This window comes from Ptychodera flava, chromosome 16, assembly GCF_041260155.1.
Source record: "Ptychodera flava strain L36383 chromosome 16, AS_Pfla_20210202, whole genome shotgun sequence".
Lineage (NCBI taxonomy): Eukaryota > Metazoa > Hemichordata > Enteropneusta > Ptychoderidae > Ptychodera > Ptychodera flava.
The window spans coordinates 40,269,214-40,284,563 of record NC_091943.1 but is presented as its reverse complement, the minus strand read 5'-3'; the positions used below and the strand labels follow the sequence as shown (position 1 = coordinate 40,284,563).

At 36.1% G+C, this 15,350-nt stretch overlaps 1 pseudogene; it reads left to right on the top strand.

Annotated features, from left to right (window-relative positions):
• Positions 1-10,623, top strand: part of LOC139114841 (RNA polymerase-associated protein CTR9 homolog) — a 91,893-nt pseudogene extending 81,270 nt beyond the window's left edge.
• Positions 10,624-15,350: the final 4,727 nt, after the last annotated feature.

Here is a 15,350-nt window from a genome sequence, read left to right as displayed (position 1 = left end):
TGTGTACATGTCAAGGAGCATTGTTTACTTGATGTACCTGTGCTGCACAGTGTAACAAACTTGAAAACATGCTCCACCCAGAGTTAACCCTTTGAGTGTTGTAATTTTTCCAACCAAAACTTTAGTGTAACATTTTGTCAATTTTTATGAATTTTTCTGTAAGTTTTTTGATAATTTTGGACCAAATGGACATCACATGTCTTTGACTACAGCTTCTTATCAAGAGTTTGGGAAAAATCTAAAAAAATGAGTTGGGTATATTTTATAAAGGTGGCAAAAACTGACTGGTGCTCAAAAGATTCAATGATAGGTGACTAGATTTGGTTTAGTGTGTTGTGCCTTGCCCAGCATGCATGTCATGACACCAGCAAAATTGTGAAAAATTATCTCCAGTAAGGATTTCAAATTCTGTTTTCCCAAAACTTTACCCCATGGAGTGCAAATACATTTCGTACTGTCAAAATTCAGCATACCAATTTAGTGTGACCACATATGGTCATATAGGGCAAGGTTATGCAGTGGAGATTACATGTAGTATGACTCTTTAGTATGAAAAATGCAAAAAAGATTGAGTTGGGGAGGGAAAAAAGCATGCCAAGTGTGAATATGCTTACTATCAACACAACTACTGTGGTATGAATTGGGCAGGTGTCATAGTTTTACTAATTACAACAGACTACCATAACAATCTAACACTTGTCTGCATTTTCATTCAATCAGACACTATTCTCACTAAAAATTCTTCAAATCTAAGCTTAGAATGGAGCTTTACAATTTATTGTAAATAGCTTGTAAGTCAAGGGTTAGGGACAAGGAAGAGAATGAAATCACAAATACCTGAAGTATTTACAATGTTAAGATACTTAAAAAAAGAGTACAAATTTGCACATGAATTGGAAAGGTAAAGTCGTCAGCATGCTTTTGTAGAATGGATTGGAAACCTTGGACAGAATTTGTAGAAAATGAATAAACATATCCCTTTCAGTGATATTGCAAGCTAAAAATAGAGCAAACCAGTCTGTTTTTAAGTTGAGTGCTGCAAACATAAACTCAAAAATGAATTTTCAGTCTCCCCTACAGTTTTGTGTATGCATGCTTTTTAGTCCCCACGGACACCGTCCGGGGGGACTTATAGGTTTGGTCATGTCCGTGCGTGTGTGCGTCCGTGCGTGTGTGCGTCCGTGCGTGCGTCCGTCCGTTCACGCAGATATCTTAGAGATGCAAGAAGCGATTTCATTCAAACTTGGTACAAGGATTACTTCATATGTCATACAGATGCACATCAATTTGTTTTGTGATACGATCCAATATGGCCGCCAGGCGGCCATTTTATTACGATTTTTTCATGTACAGAGCCATAACTCAGACATGTTTCAACCGATTTTATTCAAAGTTGGTACAAGGACATTGACCAATGTCATAGATATGCACGTCATTTTGTTTTGTGATACGATCCAATATGGCCGCCAGGCGGCCATTTTATTACGATTTTTTCATGTACAGAGCCATAACTCAGACATGTTTCAACCGATTTTATTCAAAGTTGGTACAAGGACATTGACCAATGTCATAGATATGCACATCAATTTGTTTTGTGATACGATCCAATATGGCCGCCAGGCGGCCATTTTATTACGATTTTTTCATGTACAGAGCCATAACTCAGACATTGTTGCAACCGATTTTATCAAGCGTTGGTACAAGGACATTGACCAATGTCATAGATATGCACATCAATTTGTTTTGTGATACGATCCAATATGGCCGCCAGGCAGCCATTTTATTACAATATTTTCATATGCAGAGGCATAACTCAGGCATATCTTAACCGATTTTATTCAAAGTTGGTACAAGGACATTGACCTATGTCTTACATATGTACGTCGATTTGTTATGTGATACGATCCAATATGGCCGCTAGATAGGCAGCCATTTATTACGATGTTTTCATGTACAGAGCAATAACTCAGACATGTTTCAACGGATTTTATTCAAAGTTGGTACAAGGAGATTGACTAATGTCATACATATGCATGTCAATGTGTTATGTGATACGATTGAATATGGCTGCCTTGCGGCCATTTTGTTACGATTTTTTCATGTCAAGGGCCATATTACTCTAAGGCATATCTTAACCGATTTTATTCAAAGTTGGTACAAGGACATTAACCTATGTCATACATATGTATGTCAATTTGTTTCTTGATATGATCCAATATGGCTGCATGGCAGCCATTTTGTTACAATTTTTTCGTGTCCTTAGCCAAAACTTGGGCATGTCTTAACTAATTTTATTCACCGATTTTATTCAAACTTAGTACAAGGACATTGACCTATGTCATACATATGCACATTGATTTGTTTTATGATACAATCCAATATGGCCGCCGTGTGGCCATTTTTTTCCGATTTTTTCATGTCCGGAACCATAACTCAGACATGTATCAAGCAAATTTATTCAAAGTTGGTACAAGGACATTGACTTATTTATACATATGTACGTCGATTGGTTTCACGAGATGGTCCTATATGGCCACATGGTAGCAATTTTGTTATGGTTGTTTCATGTCGAGAGCCATAACTCTGGCAAGTCTCAACTGATCTTATTCAAAGTTGGTACATGTACATTGACTTACGTCATACATATCCATGTTGATTTTTTAAACAGTAAGATCAAATATCGCTGCATGGCGGTGATTTTGTTACAATTTTCAGATGTACAGAGCCATAATTCAGACTTATTTCCACCAGTATCATTCAAAGTTGGTACAAGGACATTGACCTATTTCATACATATGCTCGTCAATTTGTTTCACGTCATGTAGCAGCAACATGTCAATTATTGAAGTTTCGTAAGTAGGCTGATATGTCAAGAAATACGTACTGCATCAAATTCATGAAACTTTATACAGATGTTAACTGATGTTAAGGTCACATTGCTTTAACATTGAAAAAGACATTTATCAGTGTCATTTTAATTAATTTGTAATTGCATAAGTAATGAACTTTCCTAATTAGGATGATATAGCCACAAATTAATACAGCGTCAAATGTGATGAAACTTGATACAGATGTTGATCTCATAGTGTTGTAAATACTGCATCAAACTTTATGAAATATGGTACCAGTGATAATCTGTCAAGTGTTAGAATTGTATGCAAAAATGTTTTGCAACATCCTGTTGATTAATTCCTAGCTGACTCATTTTATGAACTTTAGGATGGTGGCCTACATTGGTTTTATGTTTTCATCACCATGGAACTCATTCTTGGCCATTGAGCGCCATCTGTATCAAAGTATTTTTAACACAGACCTAATTAATGAAGAGGACTCTATCCTCTTAGGACATGTAATCAAAGTACCCATTAACAAGTGGGGACTGTGTCATCAACGATGACTTGTTTGATGTACAGTTAACAAAAGTGAAATAATATCTTTTTAATCGTTTACTGCAACCAAAACAGCTTTGTAATGGCTATGACTACATGTAGGGTGTCCAAACTATTTTTAAAAAATGTTTTAACAAAACAATGATTGTATTTGATTAAGGTCCTGGTGTGAAGTCAATTTCTGGCTAAAAATCTGGACTACATAACATAACCACAATTTGACAGTCATTAGAAATGCTACTTTTCAGAATTCTTTCCGAAGAATTTGCAAATGAGAAATAGAGAGCCATCAGTCCTAAAATTTCAACTAACAAGGGTTCTAAGGACGAAATGATACTTCACTGTTAAGAAATTTGAGAAAAGAACTGCAAAAAATAAGTCTGTGGTCAAATAAACACTCTTACCAGTAGGTAAACATTGAACCCACTACGGTGAAACAAGATTTTCCTCACGCTGACCTTTGTGTTTATCGTATCATGGATACAAACCATTGTTTCATTCATTAATGACAGGTGTTCACCTGTAACCGCGTGGTGATCAAGAGAGGTACTGACGTACCCTTACTTCCTGTCACCTAAAATTCCTTGGAGCTAATTTATGCTGGATAGGTGAGCTCTTTCCCCATCGAGAAACTATAGAATTCAGTGTAAACAACACTTTGCCAGCAAGGCCATCTTTGCCTCTCGCTTGCAAACTCATAATTGTTTAAAGAGTCAATTTCACCAGCTGTTCAACAAAAGAAAAATGGGTTTTTACCGAAAATTTTGTCACCAACATTTACTTTACTGTTAGGACAATGTTCACTGTGAAAGCAAACAATTTCTGTCAGGGCGATCTCTCACAGCCGAAATACGCGAATGATGGCAATGGCCAAGATGGCGTCCGTCGTCGGAGTGTTGATGAAGTGGCTTTGTAAACTTTGGAGTTCTTTTGTCGTTGTCTTGTTCATAGACATAAATTAGCATGGCCGTGGCATAGTTTGAAGTAATTTCTACAAGTAGTGATTAGTTCTATGTAACTTCATGCTGTGGATTTCAAATATGTTCATTCAAGATTTGTCGTGTTGCCCCATTGTTAAGGAATAGGAAGACCTCTCAATTTGACACCCTACTACATGAACAAGATCAGTATTCTGCACTGATATCAAAAACTTGACAAGCACTCAGAAAACATTTTTACCAAGGTGATTTAACTTGTTGCCTTTTTAGATTGGTGACTTGCAACTGTAATCCTGTGTCCAGTAGCTTGTTTGTTGTACACAAATTCTTTTCTTAAAGAGAGAGTCAAATTTGCATATGTAAATTCCAGACATGAGAAAGAAGCCTAAATTGTCTGTTGTCACAATGTCTGTGTGTATGTGTATTATTCTACCCATCCATTGAAGGTTGTTGTTCCAGTCATAACTTAGAAACCATCAAAATGTCATACAAATTGTTACATAGTGCAATCACTGGAAGATCTGCCGGTAGATCTGATGAGATTTTGGTGGGTGCAGTCTGCAAAATTTAACAGTTATATCTACATGAATGACTTTGCATATCTTGGTACACTTCAAGAATCACTCAACCAAATTAATGTGAGTTTGCAGTTTACTTAAATTTTTTTATGAGCTAACTGTGACAGTGGTGAAAGTCAAGTGGACATATGTATCACTCACAGATCACAAGTTCATTTGCATATTTAATGACTTTCTGTAAATTTGGTCCTCATACTGAATGTACTGATTCTACATTTTTGAAAGGATATTTTGGTATTTCTAAGAGTGCCATTGTTTAATTTCTTTAAAAATGTTTATGAAATGCAGAGGTTTGTATATTATCAATTTGTCTGGAAATTGAGAGGCATTCCTTGTAAAACGCAGTGCTGCCAACCTAATTTGAATTTTGTCCTCTGCTCTTGAGTAATTTTAACTTGACAAACAAAATGTAGTCAGCGAAGGTGGTTTGGATCCACTAAAACCAAATATTTGTGAGTTGCCTCATTGTGGAGCAATTGCTATGCAAATGGTGGCTTTGCCATGGATTTAGACTGGCCAGCTGTAGGACTTGCTGTGTGTCTACATGTGACATCAATGTTGGTTTGAGACTGTAATACAAAAGAAAATATTTACAGTTTACCTTTCATTGTGATACGCAATGATATCTGTAGTGAAAAATAATTTTGAAGAGACAAACATACAATTTGTAGAGTTTGATTTGCTTTCTCAATATGCCATTATTCATGCAAAGTTTTCAAGTTTTTATACCGTTGAATGAGGATAAAGATGACATTCCATATGTCTAGTATGCGAGTGCAATGAGGCTTGAGGTTTATATACTGGTATTGAACTCTGTTAACCTTCATTGACATTATATGTGGCTTCACTTACTGTATACACACTTAGGCAAGTCACTTCCTGCATTTATATCATACTCCTTGATTCTCTTTTGAGAATTTCATTCAAGTAATACTGGTAGGACTTGAAGGCGTTTCCAAAATTTACTAAATTGTTTGTGTGATTGCAACAAATTTTAATTTCAAGGTTGCAGAGAGTCTAGTAACCGCAATTTTTTATGTAACTGTAAAAATGGGATTTCTTTTCTTAGAACGTCTCGGAAGTAATGTGTCCTGGTTCACATGATTTTCCAAAAAGCAACAAATTGTGTAATTTCATCGTTAAAATGATTTGTGATTTTTTTTGTGAAAATCACGTAAGTGTTTATACGGGACTCTTGATATTTTTATTGCATTATTCTTATCTTGGCAAACTGCCAACAAGACAAACCATTCGTATAGATTTATAGGAGTGACTTTATTCAGATCTGATTACAGAATTTGCATTTAAATTTTTTTTCCAGGGAGATGGGGATGGTAACTTATTTTCTGACCAAATTTAGTTTTCTGATAAGCATTTGATAACACAACGGGTGTTTAGCATCAAACTTCACTATATTTTTCATTCAGAATGCTGTATGTGATTTTTTTGGTCACTGTTCAAAGATATAACATAATTACAACCTCCCATCGTTGTTACTTCTTGAACAAACCTAACAAGAACACTTCAGCTCCAACTACAAGTGTCAAGTGATGGGACATATGTGATAGGTGTTCTGTATATGCACACTAAATCAGCCACTACATTTCTTGAAAGTTTTTGAGAGATATTCCCACTGAAAAGGGACTTTTTGATCAGTGAGATGCATTGTTTCCATATTTGTCTGTTTGTATTACATTAGAACCCAGAGGGGTTACAACATTAAAGAATATCATGATTGTCCTGTAAATTACACCATGTATCTGAGAAAAATTAGTGTTCCTGGCCTTTTGAGATATGTCGCATAGAAAAAAATCTTATCCTAGGATTCATTTTTGCGTAAAATACCAGCCTTTGCAGAAGTAGGAAGCTGATTGCAATTGAAACATTGTCATGCCCTTTCAGAGTAGATTTTCAAAACAAAGATACAAATGAGTTGCTGACCGCTGACCAGGCGGTGAATGATTACTTGAGGATTTTTAATAAATACTCTGGAGTGCATATTTGTTTTGCAGTTTCCTTTGCAAAGAAAAAGAATTACTTCATTACATCTGGCACAGCAAAACCACAGTTTTGAAATACATTTTTGTACAGAATGGTTTTAGATATTCTTTCATTAAAATTTTGAAATAAATTTTCTTTCATTTTAACACCCAAGTCAATAGAACTGCCAGACCCTACACTGCCCATTGTCAAGCTTGTACTTCTGATACCACAGAGGGCGCTTCCCCAACTACCGAACATCAACCAAACCCTTTTGATTTACTGTACCTGGTTTGTTGAGCCATTCACAAGAACTGTCATTGCATGTGGATAAAGTATGACCACACTACACTCTCACCCAGCGATCTATTTTGATCATGTATTCTGTAACAGGTCAAAGAATGCCTCTGTAAATAAAACTGGTGGTAAAAGTGGCAATGCTAAATTCTTATAGTTCTCACATTAGTGCATATTGACATTGAATGTATGTGATGTGAATTCTTTATTCTCCTTTGGAAGTTGTTCAGTTGTGCAATTTGTTCAGAGATTAATTCGACAAACCTGTACCTTTAAGTTAGCATTGCTCAAAACACAGCATATTTTGCTAAGTCGTTCAATTTTCATTTAATTGTGAATCAAAGATTAAAATATCAGTTCACCTTTTAGCATGACAAGCAGTGAAAGAAGTGTGAGTGTATGCAAATTGTCCAATTTCATGCGTTTTACTCCTGTTAAGATTTCAAAAAGAATTCACTCCACTCTGGCCAGGTCAACTTTTATGAAATTTTCACACTACGTTCCATATACAATATAACAAAATGATAATTTTGTTTAACAATAAAGTTCTTCCATTTTGAATAAGGTCATTTTAATTACGATTTAAATCATCGCTATTTAAGAATGAGAATAGGTTGTGAAAAACAAAATTGTCAGATTTTTTCCTGCATATACCAGTATACTACTTCAGTTTCAAATAAGATATCGAATTTCATTAACTGGGATGGAGTTTTTGGACTTAATGTTGGTCATTAATACCAAAATAGGTTTTCTACTGCAAATGTATTCTCCCTTCATCGTTAATGTTAATTATTACTATCATACAAAATTTGAAATTCATTTCATCTTTGACAAGAAATATTGCTTTTGAAAAAAGTAAGTGCAATGCCACCTTAAATGAGTTGCACAAAGCATTTCAGGCACTGAACTGAAAGTTTTGATTTTATTTTTATTTCCCCTGTATACTGATGATTGTTGCATTGCCATCATTTCAAACTGCATATCCCTGATAAAGCAGAGTTGTAATCATTTTAGTGTTTGAATTTGTGGATAGTTGACATTCTATATTGAAAAATGTGGCATGTTGATTGACAAGAGATCATGAAAGTGCTGGATGCTGTATTTATTGGAAAAATGTGTGTTCCTTTATTGACATTAAGATTTACTCTTCTTTTTGTTGTGCGTAACAAAAAAACCGGTAAAGTTAAAATATAAACAGTTAAACGCATGAAATTTCTGATCCATTGTTGAAATTAGTTTATGTTAATACTAGTGTTCTTTAAGAACAGCACAGAATGAGATCTCATGCAAAGTCAGAGTTCATTTATAAATTTTATTTTTCACAACAGGAGAAACCAATTGAAAGTATTCATGGAGTAGTATATGCTGCAATATCACGACTGACACAGGACACAAATGGACACCTGCAGACTACAGTCGGAGCCTGTCTGTACCAGTTACTTCAATTTGGTTTTACTGACACATTCAATGTACAGTGTTTGAGATCAGAAAAAGTGATAAATCACTGAACATCAACAGTTTTTGACTGAATTGGTTGATTATGCAGTGTTCAAATAAAAATTTACAGGTCAAGACGTTTCATTTAAACAAATCAGAAAAGTTTAAAATAAGAAATTACTGAGACACTCTGAGGTGACTAAAAGCCCCAGACGAGAAGTGGTTGTTTGTATGCTAGACTATTTTTTTTTGAAATTCAGTTTTTCAGATAGCAATGACTTTTAAACATTTCAATAGTCATTAGTTTGACATGGTTTCTTTCCCTTTAAGAACAAGAGAGACGCCTGTATCATACTGAAGAATGCAAATGTTCAAATTACGGTAGAATGCACCCATTGCCTCAGGGACAGATATTTGTATTGTCAAACTTTTTCAATTCTTTTCTGATCTACCACTTGTGCGGGCTCATTTCTAAGCTCAGGGTAAGAAAAACTTTCACCTTCTTAGTTCTTGAAAATAAAGTTTTCTCCATGGAGTTAACACAAGGATGGCGGCCATTTTGAATTTCAAATATCGGTAAGTCCTGGGCAATTTGTTTTTCTAGTTCCAATATTTGGATGGTGACTCTTGATTTTAAAAGTGTATGGTCCAATATTCCTAGATGAAAATATTAGTCTTTTACTTTTGAGGTGCTTAATACCTTGAACTGCATATTGGCAAATTTTTTAGAGTTCACTCAAATCTGCCAAGTTTTACTAGCTGAAGTCAGTTCATATAAACCTCCAAGAACAGTCAGTGTGAAGTTTACCCAGTTCATTTGGTCAAAATACAAGATTAGTAGCGGCAAATTATTTGATTTCAATGACAAATACTGGTTCCAACATGTGTATAGTATTCTTGCTTTTCATGAGTATTCTATGTAAGTATAAAGTTTGCTTTTACTACCATTGGACACTGTAGTGGAGAAAAGACTGTCTTCAGATCATTTTTTAATTAGAAATATCCTGAATTTTGCTTCACTAAAAGCAAGGTATTTACATTCTGTAAACATTTAATAGACTGCAGTGTTGGCCTTTTGTGCTTTCATGACAAATTTTACTTCAGTTTTTTTTTTGTGTGGGGCGAATTGCCTAGAATAAAATTATTTTCAGTCAGTACAGATGACGGTGAAACTTCCCTTTTCAGGACATGATACCGTTGCTGTACAAACTTGATTTTCAAACTTGGAGAATGTAAATTTGGAATTAAAGTGTGCAATTTTGTGGGGTACAATCCTTTTCAGACAAAGATCAGAAAAATTCAGATCAGTTGTAAACGATATCAAGTCTGAAATTAAGTCTTAATTTCAAAGGACTTCTTCCTAAAGTAATTCCAAAGTCAGTGCAATATAACTTACCATACTCGCATGTTAAAAGCCCCTGCTCAATTATCAGATTTATCTAATATAAATATTTACTTGATGAAATATTCAATGGCAAACAAAAGAATGACAAACTGTTAATGGGTTGACACATTTGCTTATGCAAGAGCCTGGGATTGAGAAGTCTGTTTACCATGTCAACTTGTATTTCTTGTAAGTCAGGATTTATGGAAAATACCATTTGTTAGTGCATTCAGATGCTTTACCAATCCCTGAATTAACATTACAGACAATTCCAAACTTGGCAACACCAAGTTCAACCTGACTATGGATCTGCTCAACTTCTCAGTAAAACCTGAGAATCAAAACTGCTTGTTTGATGAATAAATTTGTTACTCTGATGATAAATATCAGTTACTGAATGAAAATGCAAAAATGTTTGTCTAACAGAATTTGTCGCATGAAGTTGGTTTTCCATCTTGAAAATAAGAATGGCAAGTTTAAATACACAGGAAAAATTTTGTAAATCATCATAATTGTACTCTGCAGCTTGACCAGTGGTGTATTTTCTGTTCATCTCAATATCTTCATTGTTTAGAGACCTGTAATGTTTAAAGAAATCATCATTAAACTACAACTTTATAAAAACACTTGAGGTAGTCGTGATTGTTGTCATGACGATGTGACAGGGGGTCATGCAGAAGTGATTGTAAAGTAAATACAAGCAAAATTGTGTCAGTGATGTAGGAATGAGAAAGGAAATCTCAGAACTTTGATTGCTCTTTAAATTAGACCTGTTATCGAAATACTTTTTTTCCAAAAGCTATCAAAAAAATGACAAAGCAAGTGAAACTGTTCATATTTTATGTAAGACTGCAGCAATTTGGCAGATTTGACTGTTCTACATATTACATTACAATTTTTTTGACAAGATGAAAAGTCACCAAATCAAATCTGAGCAATTGTACATGTCCTGTCTCTTCCCTCATGAATTGAAGCATAAAACACACCACTCTTGGTAAAACCAAGTGACGTGTTCTTCAAAGTGTATGATTCTATGATTGGAGTGGTATAACAACTGAAAGATTTAAACTAACAAGCGATCTCAGCCAAAGTAGTCATGGAATAGTGTATGCTGTAAAGTAAGAAAACTGGAAACTCTACAAAATGTTAAAGTCTGTGGATGGCACCTGTAATCCCCCCTCCAGGTGCCATCATTTTTTATTCAAAAACGTGTACACAAAGATTTTGGTGGGCAACATCTTAGAAATCATGTCAGGATATGTTCTAACATGTTATCTGTACATGCTGTAACAATTCACAACTATGTCAATGCTATTCTAAGATGGAGTCAGAGACAGCTAATAGAAAAACACTTGAAGTACTGTATGATTTATAGCTGGCCTGTCACAGAGTCTCACAACAAATCATATATGGAGACCATGTCAGACAACATCCATTGTGGATGTATAGGAAGGGGTTACACAGCCACAGTGTCTATCAGGACTAACAGATGCCAATCAGGACAAGCAGATACCAATCAGTCTTGAAACTTAAACACATGCATTTGGTTTCATGGCTTTGCTAGAGAATACTGCGAATAATTGTGTGTAGATTTTACGCATACATTTCTTGGATGAGAGGGTCACTCTGAATTACTTTTGTTAAACTGCTTTTGTGTCTTTTGTTCAGTATTTGAATATTATGATAGTTCCAATCAGCAGTAGCATTCTTCCTTTCAATCTTCCAACCCATCAGTAGTATTAACAAAGATTAATCAAACCTTTACCAAAACCATGGACATAGCAATGGAAAATGTATATATTTTTCCCTTGGTTCCCGGGAAGCCCTAAAAGCCAAATTTGATGTGCACAGTGTCTGAGAGGACCTTTTTTATTATTGAAACCATACAAGCACAGCTAAAAATGAGGAAAACTAGTTTTTGTTAATTATCATTTCACTGGTGCAAAAACACCTTTTATTTGAAAACCTGTGACAGGAAGGAAAATAGATGTGCCAATCAGTGCATGCTGCTTTCTCATACAGAGTTCTCATTGAGAAAACAGTAAAGGATCAGGTTTTTGCCATGCTTTGTGTGTGAACTGCAGATTTCATAATGATTAGTACGCTTTGCAAAACAGACTTTCAATTTGCAAACATCCAGATATCTCTGATATGTATCTCTGTATACCCCTACATATTAACTTCAACTGAAAGATGCAATTGAACAACATCACGACCAATAAACATTAACAACAATACAAACAACAACAACCAGATTTCTGGGTTCACTATGGTATGAGCCCATTCCAATTCAAAAACACACTGACTCTCCCTACTGAACATTTCAAAAGCATGGTAACCCTCCCCCATCACCAAAGTTAAAACCAGGGTGACCCCCCCCCCCCCGACAATCAACAACCCCACCCCGGCTGAAGAAAGTGACCAGTCCATAACTATCAAGGGCAAAATGTCATAGCTACGATCATTCGACATTCAACTGGAAACCATACTGTGAAGATCCCCTCTACATGACACTGGTACCAACTCCCTACCCATATGAACTGTACTGTGCGTTATCGACGGGAGCCGGCATTGGCAACAATTTTAATAGAATAAAAAACGCTGCATTTCGTCGCAGTCTGCAAAGTTGCTGTCAAAATACCATCAAGAACCATTGCTTTCATGTAAATCATTTGCAAGAGAACGCAAGTCGACTTTCTTAGCGAAGCAGTAAAAATATCGGAGAAAAGTGCCAAAATGTTGCCTCGTTGCCGAAACCGCCGTAACGGTCAAAATTGAGCTGTAGTGAAGGGACGATGAAACTTTGAAAATTTTCGTGTGGGTTAGGGAGCCGTCATTATTTACGGCCTGGGGAGGTCGGAGGAATTGCTTTAGAAACTCCAAAATTTCGAGTACCCCCCCCCCCCTGCCAACCATGATGTGTTTGAGTAACCCTCCTCTCTGCTACGGAAATTTTGAGTGACACCCCCCCCAAAAAAAAAGAAAAAAAATTGGGAAAGTTAAATATCTATACAGTAAAATGGATTGCTGCTGCGACAGGCCCTGTACTGACCCTGATTAAACCCTGTGGTATATGTCTGTGTCGGAAAGGGGTTCCATTGCTGTGACAGGGGCTGATGTACTGGTCTGTGTCCAGTGCTCTGATGACATGCAGTGTTCCCCGTAGGTTTTTTTACAAGACGATGAAGCACCACAAGCGACCGCACAAGCGGTCGCGGGGGGAGGTCAGGAGGGGGATGTCCCCCCTCCTCCCCTTGGAGCTTTTGAAAAATAGAGATTAAAATGGTGTTATTTGGTGGCACTTGGGGAGTATTTTTTCAGATTTTTTTTGTATACAAAACTCAAAGGAACAGAAATCTGAGACAGTATTCCAAAACTTATATTCCAGTTCACTGATTTCAATGAAGATTACATTTTTTGAAAACGAAAAAATAGCGACAGACATACATTTATTCCCATTTATTTATTATTATTTTCCTGCAATAAAAGATGGGTTTGTTGTCAAGGCATTCCACTGGTTTTAAACTTTATAGAATCAGAATTAGCTTGCTTTACACATTTTCTCCTATCGGTAAATTGCGTAGCCTCCCTTCTTGTTGTCCACTTTTGAGCAACCCCCCTTGTAGCTTTCGATTCTTTGAATGACCCCCCTCAGATTCCTCCGACCCCGCAGGCCATAAACAATGACGGCTCCCTTACGCGTAAACGATAGAGTATTTGAAGGAGGGCCACAACTCTGTATGCTGTCACCAATACTCCATGTCATGCGTCATACGAAATAGTTAGGCCCCGAGGACATGATACTTGTGATTTACTGTAAAACCATTTAGTTTATCGTCAATCATAGAGTTCGTGAATTTCAAAGAACAAAATGACGTTTGATCTGGAGCGTGAGGTGACGCTTTGGTAGCTGCATTAATTACAGCCCTAGAGCTAGCTGTGATATTGCGATTAAGATGCGCAATTGTGTCTGTGATGCTTTTCTAAATTCCGCATCTTGACTATGGTAGCAAATCTAGATATAAAGGTGGCTAAACACTGCTAAACAACTACCTAATTATAATTCTAAACCTTATAAACTGCCATTTTAAACTTTATGAATTTAGGGCATCTAATTATCGTTCTAAACTTCAAAACTTCGCCGCTCTTAAGCTCTGGCTCTCTGGCGGACCTAGAAAAAATATTTGGATGATATATTCAATATCGTACTGTTCTAATTTTTATAAATTTGCCGCTATCTAGCTCTGGCTTTCTGGCGGATCTAGAAAAACGTTTTGTATAGACATGTCCGACATTTAACGCGTCTAATTATCGTTCTAAACCTTATAAATCTATCTCTGGCTCTCTGGCGGACCTAGAAAAATTTTTTGGAAGCTATATGTAATTGTTTTGTTGAACGAACCCCAATAAATATCTCTTTTGGAAGACGATGGAATGTCAAGGTGATAAAACGGCGTGGGGTGCTATCAGAAATACGAGACAGTACTGAAGAAAAAACATATGTTGAACCCGGAAATCATATATTCTGAAAGTGATGGAATGTTGTTCTCCAATGGTGATCATTGTTTTATGGGAGTCTTAACAATGAAATAATTTTCTGTAGAACATAGAAATTAATATCTTATTATTGAACGCGATGGGATGTTGTTCAGAAATGGTGAGGGGTTTCCTGGAATTAAGACTTGTAGAACAAAGAAAATGATATGAGATATTAGTAAGGCAACAAAATGGACTTAATGCAATGATATACACGTTTTTGATTGATTGATATATAAAAATCGACGATTTTGCCAGACCTACTGCTACCAACCGCAAACTGAAAATGTAAAAATCGACAAAATCGGTGAAAATCAACAATTGACACTAACAATAATACACAACACATAGCTATCTCCCGCCATGGCGAGTTCTGGTTGCTCAGGAGAAAGCACGTTATTTGATGTTCTGCTGATGACACAAGAATGGAAACAACAAGGCAATGTCAAAGGTCAAGTCATAACCGAATATTCCGAGAACAGTGACTAAAAAATAGTATATGGCGTATAGTATGCCTGAACTACAAACATCGTCATTTATCATTAAAATGATACAGCTTCTATTGTTTGCCTGTAAACTGACCCAAACCATCAAATATAAAGCATAGCCATGACAGGAGAAGATGACGTCACTGATGACGTAAAATGCATGTCGACGTCTCAGAAAGAAGGGCCTGAAGTGCAAAAAGTTTTCCAAGAACATGTCGGATAAAAACGTTGGTACATCATTTTGTTGTTATCTGCTTCCCCCCAAGTGTTTTTAAGTAAAAAGTGTTAGCTTGTAGGAGCAGTCTTGCAGAACCAGGAAAATA